Raw genomic sequence first — 15,467 nt, 5'->3', positions numbered from 1 at the left:
ATAGTTTGAAGATACATAAAGATGCAGTAGATGATATAGAGTACAGTATATACATATGAGATGAATAATGTAGGGTATGTAAACATTATGTAAACATTATATTAAGTAGCATTGTTTAAAGTGGCTAGTGATATATTTTACATCAATTTCCATCAATTCCCATTATTAAAGTGGCTGGAGTTGAGTCAGTGTGTTGGCAGCAGCCACTCAATGTTAGTGGTGGCTGTTTAACATTCTGATGGCCTTGAGATAGAAGCTGTTTTTCAGTCTCTCGGTCCCTGTTTTGATGCACCTGTACTGACCTCGCCTTCTGGATGATAGCGGGGTGAACAGGCAGTGGCTCGGGTGGTTGTTGTCCTTGATGATCTTTATGGCCTTCCTGTGACAACGGGTGGTGTAGGTGTCCTGGAGGGCAGGTAGTTTGCCCCCGGTGATGCGTTGTGCAGTCCTCACTACCCTCTGGAGAGCCTTACGGTTGAGGGCGGAGCAGTTGCCGTACCAGGCGGGATACAGCCCGACAGGATGCTCTCGATTGTTCATCTGTAGTGTTTTGTGAGTGCTTTTGGTGACAAGCCAAATTTCTTCAGTCTCCTGAGGTCGAAGAGGCGCTGCTGCGCCTTCTTCACAATGCTGTCTGTGTGGGTGGACCAATTCAGTTTGTCTGTGATGTGTACGCCGAGGAACTTAAAACTTACTACCCTCTCCACTACTGTCCCATCGATGTGGATAGGTGGGTGCTCCCTCTGCTGTTTCCTGAAGTCCACAATCATCTCCTTAGTTTTGTTGACGTTGAGTGTGAGGTCATTTTCCTGACACCACACTCCGAGGGCCCTCACCTCCTCCCTGTAGGCCGTTTCATCGTTGTTGGTAATCAAGCCTACCACTGTAGTGTGGTCCGCAAACTTGATGGTTGAGTTGGAGGCGTGCATGGCCACGCAGTCATGGGTGAACAGGGAGTACAGGAGAGGGCTCAGAACGCACCCTTGTGGGGCCCCAGTGTTGAGGATCAGCGGGGTGGAGATGTTGTTACCTACCCTCACCACCTGGGGGCAGCCTGTCAGGAAGTCCAGTACCCAGTTGCACAGGGCGGGGTCGAGACCCAGGGTCTCGAGCTTGATGACGAGCTTGGAGGGTACTATGGTGTTAAAGGCTGAGCTGTAGTCAATGAACAGCATTCTCACATAGGTATTCCTCTTGTCCAGATGGGTTAGAATAGTGTGCATTGTGGTTGAGTTTGCATCATCTGTGGACCTATTTGGACGGTAAGCAAATTGGAGTGGGTCTAGGGTGTCAGGTAGGGTGGAGGTGATATGGTCCTTGACTAGTCTCTCAAAGTACTTCATGATGACGGAAGTGAGTGCAACGGGGCGGTAGTTGTTTAACTCAGTTACCTTAGCTTTCTTGGGAACAGGAACAATGGTGGCCCTCTTGAAGCATGTGGGAACAGAAGACTGGGATAGGGATTGATTGAATCAGCATTATGTACAAAACAAGTTACGAACAAAGCAAAATAGTGTTTAACATGATTTTTGAATGACTACCTCATCTCTGTACCCTACACATACAGATAATTGTAAGGTCTCTCAGTCGAGCAGTGAATGCAATGACAGAGTGAAAAGAAGGAAGCCTGTGGAGAAATAAATATTCCAAAGCATGCATCCTGTTTACAATAACGCACTAAAGTAAATCTGCAAAACTCTGGCAAAGAAATGAACTTCATGTCCTGAATACAAAGTGTTATGTTTGGGGCAAATCCAACACAACACATCACTGAGTACCACTTCATATTTTCAAGCATGGTGGTTGCTGCATCTTGCTATGGGTATCCTTTTCGTCGGCAAGGACGAGGGAGTTTTTTGGGGATAAAAAGAAACAGAATAGACAGACAAAATAGAGGAAAACCTGGTTCAGTCTGTTTTTTAACAGACGCTGGGAGACAAATTCACCTTTCGGCAGGACAATAACCAAAAACACAAGGCCAAATATTTATTTAATTAATGAGGCAAGTTGGTTAAGTTGGTTATTTATAATGACAGCCTACCCCAGCCAAACCCGGACAACGCAGGGCCATCATCATCCTGTTCATAAGTACGGAACATCCCAAATTCAACATCAAATAAAATGGGGGCCATAATCCATACATTGTAGTGACTCATTCCTAGACTCTATAATCATTATTTTTCCAACTAATTTATATTTTTGAGGTGTTCCCAGCGATTTGTTCTCTGCTCCAGAACAATGAAATGGTTTTGGACAGAGAGCGAGAGAGCGAGAGAGAGAGAGCGCTAGAGCGAGAGAGAGAGCGCGAGAGAGAGCGCGAGAGCGAGAGAGAGCGAGAGCGAGAGAGAGAGAGATGTGTGCAGTAAGAGAACACCATACCACACAGCAACACCCAGAGTTTCCAAAGAATGTGATGGACACGTTCCCAAAGGCAAAAAGGGGAGTTTTCTGCCAACCAGCCAGGGTATAAACTAACTGCCCATTGTGAAGGGATCTCCCAAAACAGCAATAGGGCAGCCATGTAAACCCAGACGTATGGGAGTGGCTCATATGCATGAAAAAATAAGGTATAGCTTCAAGCAGCAATGTCGGGGTTCAAGTTGTGGGCCCACTCTGCCACCATCAGGACGAATTGGACACATCACCCTAGGATGAGCTACTTCTGTACTCCTTACCATGTTTGCCAAATATCAGAACTCAAAATCAAACTGATTATTTAATATGTTTCTGATGTACACTATTTTGGACCATTTTCAATGATGTTGACTACTTTAAACATCTTCTCCAGAACTGCTGGACAGATTGACACCAAATTGGGTATATAGCATATTGTACCCATGTCGTTAAACGCAATATTTTCCAAGACTAGCTGAAACAATATAGCCGCCATGAGCCAATGATCTTGCATTAATGTTGTTTCCTGTCCAACAACCCTACCATGCGGCTAAACTGAACCACAGGTCAGCTAGACTCATATCACTGAGCATGTATGCCAAATTTCATCACTCTGACTCAAACAGATCACAATATATAAACATGTGCACCTTATAGAGCAACCGTGTGGTCGATCTGATTGTGCTTGCATGTTGAGTCTTCAGTGTTTGAAACGTGTCCCAAAATGGTTACAAAATGAAAATACGTGTGATTTATATGCATTTATAGAATACACCCACGTGAATGTTTATTGGTCAGTAGTGGCCATGTTGTTTCACATACTAGCCTGGAGCGCATTGGCTTGAGAAATCTTGGTCCACAGATGCCATATAAATTACATGACCAAAAGAATGTGGCATTAATGGATTTGGTCACCCCTTTACTTCTTTCTATAACAGCCTCCACTCTTCTGGGAAGGCATTCCACTAAATGTTGGAACATTGCTTCAGGGACTTACTTCTATTCCGCCACAAGAGCATTAGTGAGGTTGGGCACTGATGTTGGGCGACTAGGCCTCTCTCTCAATCAGCGTTCCAATTCATCCCGAAGGTGTTTGAAAGGGTTGAGGTCAGGGCTCTGTGCATGCCAGTCAAGTTCTTCCACACCGATCTTGACAAATCATTTTTGTATGGACCTCGCTTTGTCCACTGGGGCATTACCATGCTCAAACAGGAAAGGGCCGTCCCAAACTGTTGCCACAAAGTTTGAAGCACAGAATCGTCTAGAATGTCATGGTATGCTGTAGCGCTAAGATTGACCTTCACTGGAACTAAGGGGCCTAGCCCAAACCATGAAAAACAGCCCCAGATCATTATTCCTCCTCCACCAAACTTTACAGTTGGCCCTATGCATTGGGGCAGGTAGCATTCTCCTATCGGACTGCATGAATTCACTCCAGAGAATGTGTTTCCACTGCCCCAGAGACCAATGGCGGCGAGCTTTACACCACTCCAGCCGATGCCTGGCATTGTGCATGGTGATCTTAGGCTTGTGTGTGGCTGCTCGGCTGTGGACATCCATTTCATGAATCTCCCAATGAACAGTTCCTGTGCCGACGTTGCTTCCAGGGGCATTTTGGAACTCGGTATTGAGCGTTGCAACCAAGGACAGACCATTTTTAGGAGCTTCATCACTTATTCAAGTCCCATTCTGTGAGCTTGTGTGGCTTACCACTTTGTGGTTGAGCCGTTGTTGCTCCTAGACATTTCCACTTCACAATAACAGCACTTACAGTTGACCGGGGCAGTGCTTGCAGAGCAGAAATTTGATGAAATGATTTGTTGGAAAGGTGGCATCCTATGACGGTGCCATGTTGAAAGTCACTGAGCTCTTCATTAAGGCCATTTTACTGCCAATGTTTTTCCTATGGAGATTGCATGGCAGTGTGCTAGATTTTATACACCTGTCAGCAACGGGTGTGGATGAAATAGCCGAAACCATTAAGTTGAAGGGGTGTCCACATACATTTGTATATGTAGTGTATCAAGTTTTGTGTAGATATTTCTTTCGGTGCTAGAGGAGTAGCATTTTATGTGTTTTTCTCAAAATTCTAAATGACGGAAAATCCATTATGGCGAACCTTATGGGTCCTGAAGGCAAGGGGGAGGCTTTACGGACATGCCTGGTGCCCAAACAGATTCGGTTCAGTCAATTCAGTCAGTCGTCCTCATGAGCCCTCCCTACCTAGCTAGATTATGCTTGTGGCTAGAAATTTCTCTGCGAATTTGAAACTTATCTGCCGAAGTTGGGACTTGGGAGTGTTCAGAATCATTCAGTTTTTATTGGACTACAAAAGCAATAAATGTGCTTTAACTGTCCCTCTGGCCTGAAATTAGCAAGACTGGCGGCAGGTAGCCTAGCGGTTAGAGCGCTAGGACAGTAAACCAAAGGTTGCTGGTTTGAATCCCCGAGCTGACTTGGTAAAGAAAAATATGTTGATGTGCCCTTGAGCAAGGCACTTAACCCCTTAATTCTCCTCTAAATTGCTCTGATGTTGATACACTGGTCCTTGGTCTGGTTCTCAGAAAGTTGTGGTATGGATCTGAAGGGTTACATTCTTGACTTACTTTCTGGTACTCACACCAATTTTCCACTTTGAATCCATGTGGGTTGTGCACACATCAGATAACTCTGGAGAGTATTGAGATACATAGCCAGCAGGGGGCGCCTTTTCCACCACGAGCGTCTGAAAGACTTGAATTGTCACGCACAACCTCACTCAACTTACAGCTGCTTGGTCCATAGATGGAGGAATTAATTAAGCGCTGTCTGAGGAGATCTTATTAAAAATGTTGGAAAATATACACTATTTTCAAAATTTCGGATGATCCATCATGGTGACATCGTAGGTTCTAGAGGAAAATGTTTTCCTTGGGTTGAGAGGAAACGCTGTACCAAATTCCGAGAATCTAGGTCAAACGAGGAGGCGGGGGTGACCTTTTGAAGTAAAATGTTGTTTATAAGGCCACCATTTGGCCGAATTGCACCACGTGTAATCAAATGTATTTGCCTATCAAGTTGGGTCTCTATAGGTCTTACCATTTAAGAGTTATAGCTCTCCAGAGATCGGAAAAATAATAATAATCCTAGGAATTATAGAGTTCAAATCTAATAAACGTTTATTAGTCACATACGCCGAATTCAACACCTTACCTTACAGTGAAATGCTTACTTACGAGCCCCTAACCAACAGTGCCGTTTTAAAAAATACAGAAAAGAATAAGAGATAAAAATAACAAGTAATTAAAGATCAGCAGTAAAACAATAATAAATACAGGGGGTGCCGGTACAGAGTGAATGTGCGGGGGCACCAGTTAGTTGAGGTAGTATGTACATGTAGGTAGAGTTAATGAAAGTGACTATGCATAGATGACAACAGAGAGGGGCAGTGGTGTGGAGAGGGGGGAGGATGCAAATAGTCTGGGTAGCCACTCGACTAGATGTTCAGGAGTCTCATGGATTGGGGGTAGACGCTGTTCAAAGAAAGTAAGGGCTTTTTATTATTTTAAAGGGAGGGGAGAATAGAAAAAAGCGAGAGGACCATGTTTCCCATAAATGTTAATGAAGGGCTTTCCCAGGCGTTTCTTTTTTTCCTGCCATAAGAAACAAGGGATCAGACAGATGCTGATGTAAACCAGTAAGGGTCTACGTAAAAGAGGAGGTAGAGAGGAGGGAAAAACACTGGAAGGAACTGGACATTAACTATAGGTTTTTAGGCTTTACTAGGATCAGCTAGTTACTAATTCTCTTTACAGTGTACAGACACTATTCTCACTCCATCCTTCCTCGAAATCAATAGTCTCTCGGTTCAAGGACACCATTTGTCCTCAGAAAACTCTCTGGCAATACCAATAAGGATTCAAGCCTTTTCCATTTAGTCTTAATCTTTGGGTTGAAATGAGGTAAAACCAGTTACATTTTGTTGTTACATTTATGTATATAGACACTAGATTAATGATATGTATTTAAAAGCTGGATTGTGCGGTGAGCCATCTATTTATAGATTAAGAATGTAATGTTAAAACTGCTGTAAAATGGACTGGTTGTTTCCTATTAAATATGCCAATATGTACGTGCGGACGTATGTGTGTGTGGTGGCCTCTCATCAACCTACGGCCAGGTTCTTTATCTAGATTGGGTGGGTGTTTTGCATGCATGACTCATTGAAACAGCCAGGGTCACCAAAATCCTGATCTTCCGGCCCAGGGCTAATGTCAGGGTAGATTAGTGATTACAGAAAAATACATGCTGAAGAGAAATGGAACAATGTGTTTACATTCCTCTCCTGGGGTTATAGGACTTTTGGTGTATCACAACTGTGACAACTGTCACAACTGCTGAAGAAGCTAGGCTAAAACCCCACTGCAATGAATCCTCAGGAAATGTTGAAAAAGTAAATCGGAAAGACCTTATATAACCATATTGTAAACACTTGAAGTCTGGATGCAGTCTATCACAGTGCTATACGTTTTGTTACCAAATCACCTTATACCACCCACCACTGCGACCTGTAAGCTCTAGTCGGCTGGCCCTCGCTACATATTCGTAGCCAAACCCACTGGCTCCAGGTCATCTATAAGTCTATGCTAGGTAAAGCTCTGCCTTATCTCAGTTTACTGGTCACGATAACAACACCCACCTGTAGCACACGTTACAGCAGGTATATTTCACTGATCATCCCCAAAGCCAACACCTCGTTTGGCCGCCTTTCCTTCCAGTTCTCTGATGCCAGTGACTGGAACGAATTGCAAAAATAACTGAAGTTGGAGACTTATATTTCCTTCACCAACTTTAAACATCAACTATCTGAGCAGCTAACTGATCGCTGCAGCTGTACATAGTCCATCTGTAAATAGCCCACCCAATCTACCTACCTCATCCCCATACTGTTTTTATTTTATTTACTTTTCTTCTCTTTTGCACACCAGTATCTCTACTTGCACATCATCATCTGCTCATGTATCACTCCAGTGTTAATCTGCTAAATTGTAAATATTTGTTCCTATGGCCTATTTATTGCCCACCTCCTCATGGCCTTTTGCACACACTGTATATTGACTCTATTTTCTCTACTGTGTCATTGACTTGTTTATTGTGTTATTGGCTTGTTTATTGTTTACTCCATGTGTAACTCTGTGTTGTTGTCTGTGCCACACTGCTTTGCTTTATCTTGGCCAGGTCGCAGTTGCAAATGAGAACCTGTTCTCAACTAGCCTACCTGGTTAAATAAAGGTGACAAAGTCACTTACAACTACACAGTCTGCTCAAAACAAACCATCCCAGCCACAGACTAAAAGAAACTAAACAATAATACAACAGGCATCTCTACAGTCAGCCATCTCTACAGCCAGCCATCTCTACAGCCAGCCATCTCTACAGCCAGCCACCTCTACAGCCAGCCATCTCTACAGTCAGCCACCTCTACAGCCAGCCACCTCTACAGCCAGCCATCTCTACAGTCAGCCACCAGCCAGCCATCTCTACAGTCAGCCACCTCTACAGCCAGCCACCTCTACAGCCAGCCACCTCTACAGTCAGCCACCTCTACAGCCAGCCACCTCTACAGCCAGCCACCTCTACAGTCAGCCACCTCTACAGCCAGCCACCTCTACAGTCAGCCACCTCTACAGTCAGCCACCTCTACAGCCAGCCACCTCTACAGTCAGCCACCTCTACAGCCAGCCATCTCTACAGCCAGCCACCTCTACAGCCAGCCAGCCTCAACCAATCCCAAACAGCCTCTGCTTCTGATTTATCCTGTCTCTTTGTGATAGCAGCCAGAAGAGCCAACCCGTCCAACAGATATGCGTTTGAAGCTCCACATGTAGCCCATGTGTGCCCACCACCTGGGGGGACACTCCTCACCCTACCTGGGGCTGCATGCCCTGTCCACAGAGAGTCTCAGGCCTGCCATCTGCCATCGTGCCCCCTGGCCTCAGTGCAAAAACAACCAACGCAAATGCACTGCAGCGAAACGAGACAGGATGTAATGGAAACGTACACTTTCCAGACACTTAAGGGAATAAGGGAATAAGGGAATAAGGGAATAGCAAGCATCCCTACCCTGAGCTCCATCCAAAAAAACAGTCCCCCTCCTCTGCCTCGCTGTTCCCCCACTTTCGCCAGCCCTCCTCCGTATAATGGCCCATCTCCTCTTTCAGGAAATAACTTGGCAGATTTTGACAACGATTAGCATACAGTACATTACAGACAATAGAGCCTCGAGTCATACTGAGGATTTTGAACAGATGAAAAAAAACGAGAGCGAGGAAAAGAGATGAAAGAATAGGAGGGGGAAAACAACAGAGCAGCGAGGAGGGCGACTGACTGTGTCATGCTCTAATTATGTGTGCTTTACTGGCACGGGGGGGGGATTAAAGTAGGGGTCTGCTAATTTGCTATGTGATGTAAGGCTTGCATGTAATTCCATATTTCCTCTGTTAACTGCAGGCAGACATTCCACGGCATTCTGACCTAGAAAAAAATAATCCATATGTTGTTATTTAAAGGTTCTTTTTCCGGAACTGGAGCTCTCAGGAACTCTGGCTTGGCTCTGACAGTACACAGGGTTGTCAGTATGACACTGACACTGCCCTCCACTACTCACTACCATGCCCTGATCCTCTCCTGCTCTAGCTTCCCGTGTGACCCTGTGTCAACCAAACATTCTGTGTTATTTACAGCGAGTTTCTCCAGCCTATCCCTCAGTTTAAATGGTGGGGCTGCCGTTGGGTTTGAAATGCAAATCCCAGATAGTAGCTTTAAGTGAGTGATAGTTTCCACTCCTACAGACATTTGCTGCTTTGATTTATGTGAAGGGAAGCGGGAGAACAAATGAAATCTAATTTTAAATAAGTAACTGACCAGAAAACTGTCTTCTCACGGCCAACTGTTACTGTTACACACCCTAGTGGGCCTGTTTGTTTTTTACTTTGTACACAACAAACTGCTGTTGGGTTTAGCTACAGCAAGAGGCCATCAGACAATGATCAATCTACAGTCAAACTTGAACTAGAACAAAACAAACAGCAGTGTAATTGTGTGAATTCTCTGAAAGTGTGAAATCTGTATCATTTATCCCATTTTAACCCGATTGTTTACATCGTGGAAAGATTAGTGTCACCTTAAAGTAAATGTGGGGCGAACCTTGGTTTGTGCTGAGTGTGTTCTCAGAGTAAAACACCCACCTTGGGTTGGGACTCCAGCTGACTTCTTAGTGCAAAACCTATAAGGAGAAGGAGAGTGTCGCTCTTTCCCTTCATTTCACTAGTATGAAAGTGGATCAGATTTCAAAGTCCCTCCCACCCCTCTCCATAAGCCCGTTCTCAATCTGATAACACACAGAGATGTTCAGAAGCTCATCAACTAACCCATTTCTGGGATTCTCAGAATTCTGAAAGGTGTGACTTGATTGGATAAGAGAAGCCAACAGGAAAATATGGCCTATGATTCAACATGGAAAAGTTCTTATATTATGCATGTGCATGTGCTTGTATATACAATATATATACAGTATATACAATACAATTATATGTCTCAATTGTCTCAAGGCTTAATAATAATTATTCAACCTGACACCTTCATCTACACTGATTGAAGTGGATTTAACAGGTGACATCAATAAGGGATCACAGCTTTCACCTGGATTCATCTGATCAGTCTATGTTATAGAAATGTCTTAATGTTTAGTATACTCAGTGTATTTTTGCATACAAGCATGTGTGTGTGTATGGGCGATTGTGCATTCCTGTGTTGTGTTTGAGCGCATCTGCTTGCATCCCAGTGTGTGTGTGGATGCATGCCACCAAACACACACACACACACACATAAGCACACACACAGTCTCAGTGTTGCGCTTCTGTAGCTGTCAGGGAGCTGCTGTGACTGTCACTATTAGCCTGGGGCTAATAGTGACAGTACGGGTCAGGCCAGAGTGCAGAGACACAGCTAACAGTCCACACTGTGGAGACACACTAGCCTAGTAGTCCCAACACTAACGTTTGCCAATGCTAAGTTGGTCAGCTAAGTCATTTTGAGTAAGATATAAAAGGTAATTGAGTTAAAGCTAGAACACAGAGGCGTAAATGACATCTGAGAACGACTTGAATTATGGAAGGAGAGAAAGAGGAAAAGGAGGATTGGATGAGACCCTGAGGATTGGATGACACCACAATGCCTGCAGTCCTGCAGAAAGCAATTATATGGCATCTGCATTATAGATTGTTCCTGGAATATGGTGCAATTGCATTCTTTAGGCTCGGCCAATCTAGCACTCAGTGTGTATGTGTATGCACGTGTCTCAGAGACAGAGCTTACATTCTTCTTATTGGAGTGAGAGAGGGGGGGGGGGGTCCTCCAGGGGTTGATTGAATGGTTGAAAGGCCATCCCTGGACATGATTAACTACACAACAGGGAACTGAGTTATGCACTGCCACACACACACACTGCACACACACACACACACACACACTCCACACGTAGACGCATGAGCAATGGAGCAGCTGCATCCCCACATTCCAAACAGAAAAGTACTTACCACATTTGCCAGAAAAGTATCACGATCTGTTGGGTAATTTGTCATTTTCAATGATTCATGTTTTGAGCTAGTCTGTATTAAAATGGATTGCATGTATTTGCAACCATCCTTCCCCCCCATCACCTGAAGATGAATGGTTTTGCCCATCCTTCCCCCCTATCACCTGGAGATGAATGGTTTTGCCCATCCCCCCCCATCACCTGAAGATGAATGGTTTTGCCCATCCTCCCCCTATCACCTGAAGATGAATGGTTTTGCCCATCCTTCCCCCCATCACCTGAAGATGAATGGTTTTGCCCATCCTTCCCCCCATCACCTGAATAATATATAATAATATAATATGCCATTTAGTTTTATCCAAAGCCTTACAGTCATGTGTGCATACATTCTACCCCCATCAACCCACTGAAGATGAATGGTTTTGCCCACAGGAAAGTTTTGCTTCCCTCCTGTGCACCACTGTGTCGGTTCAGTACAGTTAGAAAGCACTAGTTGTAGCACTGGCGTTTCAAATGAAAAGGCACCTGCATTGTTTTATATTTTTATATTTGTTGTCCTGATGCACTCAGGTTGTTGTTACCTATCATTTGAGCTGTGTGAACCACAAGCACATTTTTGTCATTTAACTTTGCCTGTAAGAACCACCATGAGCACAGGCATATGACAGTAGGCCTAATATTACACCATTATATGTAGTAATAATAATAATAATACATTTTCTCCACAAGCTGTTTACAGGCATTTAACACCATTCTGCATTTTTGCCATCTATTTTCCAAACATCAATCGGGTTAAATCACGTTGTTCAAATGTTTTCACTCACTATTCACTCCAAAAGTAACTGTCCTGGCTGAGCCCCGTATGTGATCACACCATGGCTGCTTCGCGGTTACAATGTAGCCAGGCTGTGTCTGTATGCAGTGGCCATTTCAAATCTTGGTGGGGCAACAAAAATTAAATGTGGGATGCATGCCAGCAAAGACACTACACAACACATTAATTGCACTATAACAGTGACAAACGGTGCCCACAAACTGTTAGGGCCTACATAAAGCTGTCCCAACAGCAGTGTCCAAACAGCAGTCCCAATACCTTACCACTGCCAGATCTGGCTTTCAGCTGAGCCTTGTCTGGCAGCGAAACAGTTCATTCAGCCTCATTAACTGCCTTTTAGTTTTTTTGTTAAACATAGCTGACATGGCTGACTTGCATAAATGTGGTTTCTACTGATAATTGAGATGTACAAACTATGGCATAAGGGAACAACAAGTAGATAAGAGGCAATCTGTAATTTCGATTAAGACATTAATGAGTGAGCGACGACGGACGGAGTCAATAAAACTATTTCTTCAGCACTTTTGAAATGTACAGCGACAGAATTCAGAACATGGGCCGTTCTTACAGTATTCTCCCTGTACACCAAGTCAGAACCGTAGTATAAATAAAGGGGGCATATAAACAGACAAAGAAAGCTCTTACAATATTCAATGATTACATTTCTCTAAAACCAGGTTATAGGCAAACAAGCCCACAGCGGCCACGAACGATGTGTTTACAATACCGCATTGGTGAAAATAGACCAAATTATTAGGGTGAGGCACAGGTGCTACTAACAGCTTACTACACAACATACACTTAGTATTAAATTCTTAGCTACAGTACACATATCTCTATGGCATCCTACATAATTTATGAAGCAGCACAAGACATTTTTTGGACTCACGTTATTGTGATGTGCTTGGAGAGGAAAGTTGCGCGGCAGGCAAATGTTGTCATCAAAGAGAAAGATGCCCGATTGACAAAATCTGAGTTGAATGACTGTTCGAAACGTATTTCACCAGTTGTAGCTGGTGTAGTATTTCACCAGTTGTAGCTGGTGTAGTATTTCACCAGTTGTAGCTGGTGTAGTATTTCACCAGTTGTAGCTGGTGTAGTATTTCACCAGTTGTAGCTGGTGTAGTTCCCAGTTGTAGCTGGTGTAGTATTTCCCCAGTTGTAGCTGGTGTAGTATTTCACCAGCTGTAGCTGGTGTAGTATTTCACCAGTTGTAGCTGGTGTGGTATTTCACCAGTTGTAGCTGGTGTAGTATTTCACCAGTTGTAGCTGGTGTAGTTCCCAGTTGTAGCTGGTGTAGTATTTCACCAGTTGTAGCTTGTGTAGTTCCCAGTTGTAGCTGGTGTAGTTCCCAGTTGTAGCTGGTGTAGTATTTCACCAGTTGTAGCTGGTGTAGTATTTCACCAGTTGTAGCTGGTGTAGTATTTCACCAGTTGTAGCTGGTGTAGTTCCCAGTTGTAGCTGGTGTAGTATTTCACCAGTTGTAGCTTGTGTAGTTCCCAGTTGTAGCTGGTGTAGTATTTCACCAGTTGTAGCTGGTGTAGTTCCCAGTTGTAGCTGGTGTAGTATTTCACCAGTTGTAGCTGGTGTAGTTCCCAGTTGTAGCTGGTGTAGTTCCCAGTTGTAGCTGGTGTAGTATTTCACCAGTTGTAGCTGGTGTAGTTCCCAGTTGTAGCTGGTGTAGTATTTCACCAGTTGTAGCTGGTGTAGTTCCCAGTTGTAGCTGGTGTAGTTCCCAGTTGTAGCTGGTGTAGTTCCCAGTTGTAGCTGGTGTAGTATTTCACCAGTTGTAGCTGGTGTAGTTCCCAGTTGTAGTTCTTGGTGGTGTAGTTCCCAGTTGTAGCTGGTGTAGTATTTCACCAGTTGTAGCTGGTGTAGTTCCCAGTTGTAGCTGGTGTAGTATTTCACCAGTTGTAGCTGGTGTAGTTCCCAGTTGTAGCTGGTGTATTTCACCAGTTGTAGCTTCACCAGTTGTAGCTGGTGTAGTTCCCAGTTGTAGCTGGTGTAGTTTTCACCAGTTGTAGCTGGTGTAGTTCCCAGTTGTAGCTGGTGTAGTTCCCAGTTGTTCACCAGTTGTAGCTGGTGTAGTTCCCAGTTGTAGCTGGTGTAGTTCCCAGTTGTAGCTGGTGTAGTATTTCACCAGTTGTAGCTGGTGTAGTTCCCAGTTGTAGCTGGTGTAGTTCCCAGTTGTAGCTGGTGTAGTTCCCAGTTGTAGCTGGTGTAGTTCCCAGTTGTAGCTGGTGTAGTATTTCACCAGTTGTAGCTGGTGTAGTATTTCACCAGTTGTAGCTGGTGTAGTATTTCACCAGTTGTAGCTGGTGTAGTATTTCACCAGTTGTAGCTGGTGTAGTATTTCACCAGTTGTAGTTGGTGTAGTATTTCACCAGTTGTAGCTGGTGTAGTTCCCAGTTGTAGCTGGTGTAGTATTTCACCAGTTGTAGCTGGTGTAGTTCCCAGTTGTAGCTGGTGTAGTATTTCACCAGTTGTAGCTGGTGTAGTATTTCACCAGATGTAGCTGGTGTAGTTCCCAGTTGTAGCTGGTGTAGTATTTCACCAGTTGTAGCTAGTGTAGTTCCCAGTTGTAGCTGGTGTAGTATTTCACCAGTTGTAGCTGGTGAATTTCCCAGTTGTAGCTGGTGTAGTATTTCACCAGTTGTAGCTTGTGTAGTTCCCAGTTGTAGCTGGTGTAGTTCCCAGTTGTAGCTGGTGTAGTATTTCACCAGTTGTAGCTGGTGTAGTTCCCAGTTGTAGCTGGTGTAGTATTTCACTAGTTGTAGCTGGTGAATTTCCCAGTTGTAGCTGGTGTAGTATTTCACCAGTTGTAGCTGGTGTAGTTCCCAGTTGTAGCTGGTGTAGTTCCCAGTTGTAGCTGGTGTAGTTCCCAGTTGTAGCTGGTGTAGTTCCCAGTTGTAGCTGGTGTAGTTCCCAGTTGTAGCTGGTGTAGTTCCCAGTTGTAGCTGGTGTAGTTCCCAGTTGTAGCTGGTGTAGTATTTCACCAGTTGTAGCTGGTGTAGTATTTCACCAGTTGTAGCTGGTGTAGTATTTCACCAGTTGTAGCTGGTGTAGTTCCCAGTTGTAGCTGGTGTAGTATTTCACCAGTTGTAGCTTGTGTAGTTCCCAGTTGTAGCTGGTGTAGTTCCCAGTTGTAGCTGGTGTAGTTCCCAGTTGTAGCTGGTGTAGTATTTCACCAGTTGTAGCTGGTGTAGTATTTCACCAGTTGTAGCTGGTGTAGTATTTCACCAGTTGTAGCTGGTGTAGTTCCCAGTTGTAGCTGGTGTAGTATTTCACCAGTTGTAGCTGGTGTGTAGTTCCCAGTTGTAGCTGGTGTAGTTCCCAGTTGTAGCTGGTGTAGTTCTGTTGTAGCTGGTGTTGTAGCTCCCAGTTGTAGCTGGTGTAGTATTTCACCAGTTGTAGCTGGTGTAGTATTTCACCAGTTGTAGCTGGTGTAGTTCCCAGTTGTAGCTGGTGTAGTATTTCACCAGTTGTAGCTGGTGTAGTTCCCAGTTGTAGCTGGTGTAGTATTTCACCAGTTGTAGCTGGTGTAGTTCCCAGTTGTAGCTGGTGTAGTTCCCAGTTGTAGCTGGTGTAGTATTTCACCAGTTGTAGCTGGTGTAGTATTTCACCAGTTGTAGCTGGTGTAGTTCCCAGTTGTAGCTGGTGTAG

The 15,467-nt window shown here is 44.3% G+C and overlaps 1 protein-coding gene across 5 annotated transcripts in view; it reads right to left on the bottom strand.

Moving 5' to 3' along the window:
• LOC124038042 (N(G),N(G)-dimethylarginine dimethylaminohydrolase 1-like) overlaps positions 1 to 15,467 on the bottom strand; it is a 127,688-nt gene that overhangs the window by 49,746 nt on the left and 62,475 nt on the right. The window contains exon 1 of one of the 5 annotated variants that reach the window (XM_046353424.1): positions 1,392 to 1,414. The exons of the other annotated variants lie outside the window; for them this stretch is intronic. The gene's annotated coding sequence lies outside the window, so the exon portion shown is untranslated. Of the gene's footprint in view, positions 1 to 1,391; positions 1,415 to 15,467 lie in introns of those variants that run through there. 5 annotated transcript variants of the gene reach the window in all.

This window comes from Oncorhynchus gorbuscha, linkage group LG06 (assembly GCF_021184085.1).
Source record: "Oncorhynchus gorbuscha isolate QuinsamMale2020 ecotype Even-year linkage group LG06, OgorEven_v1.0, whole genome shotgun sequence".
NCBI lineage: Eukaryota > Metazoa > Chordata > Actinopteri > Salmoniformes > Salmonidae > Oncorhynchus > Oncorhynchus gorbuscha.
This window is presented reverse-complemented; position numbering and strand designations above follow the sequence as displayed.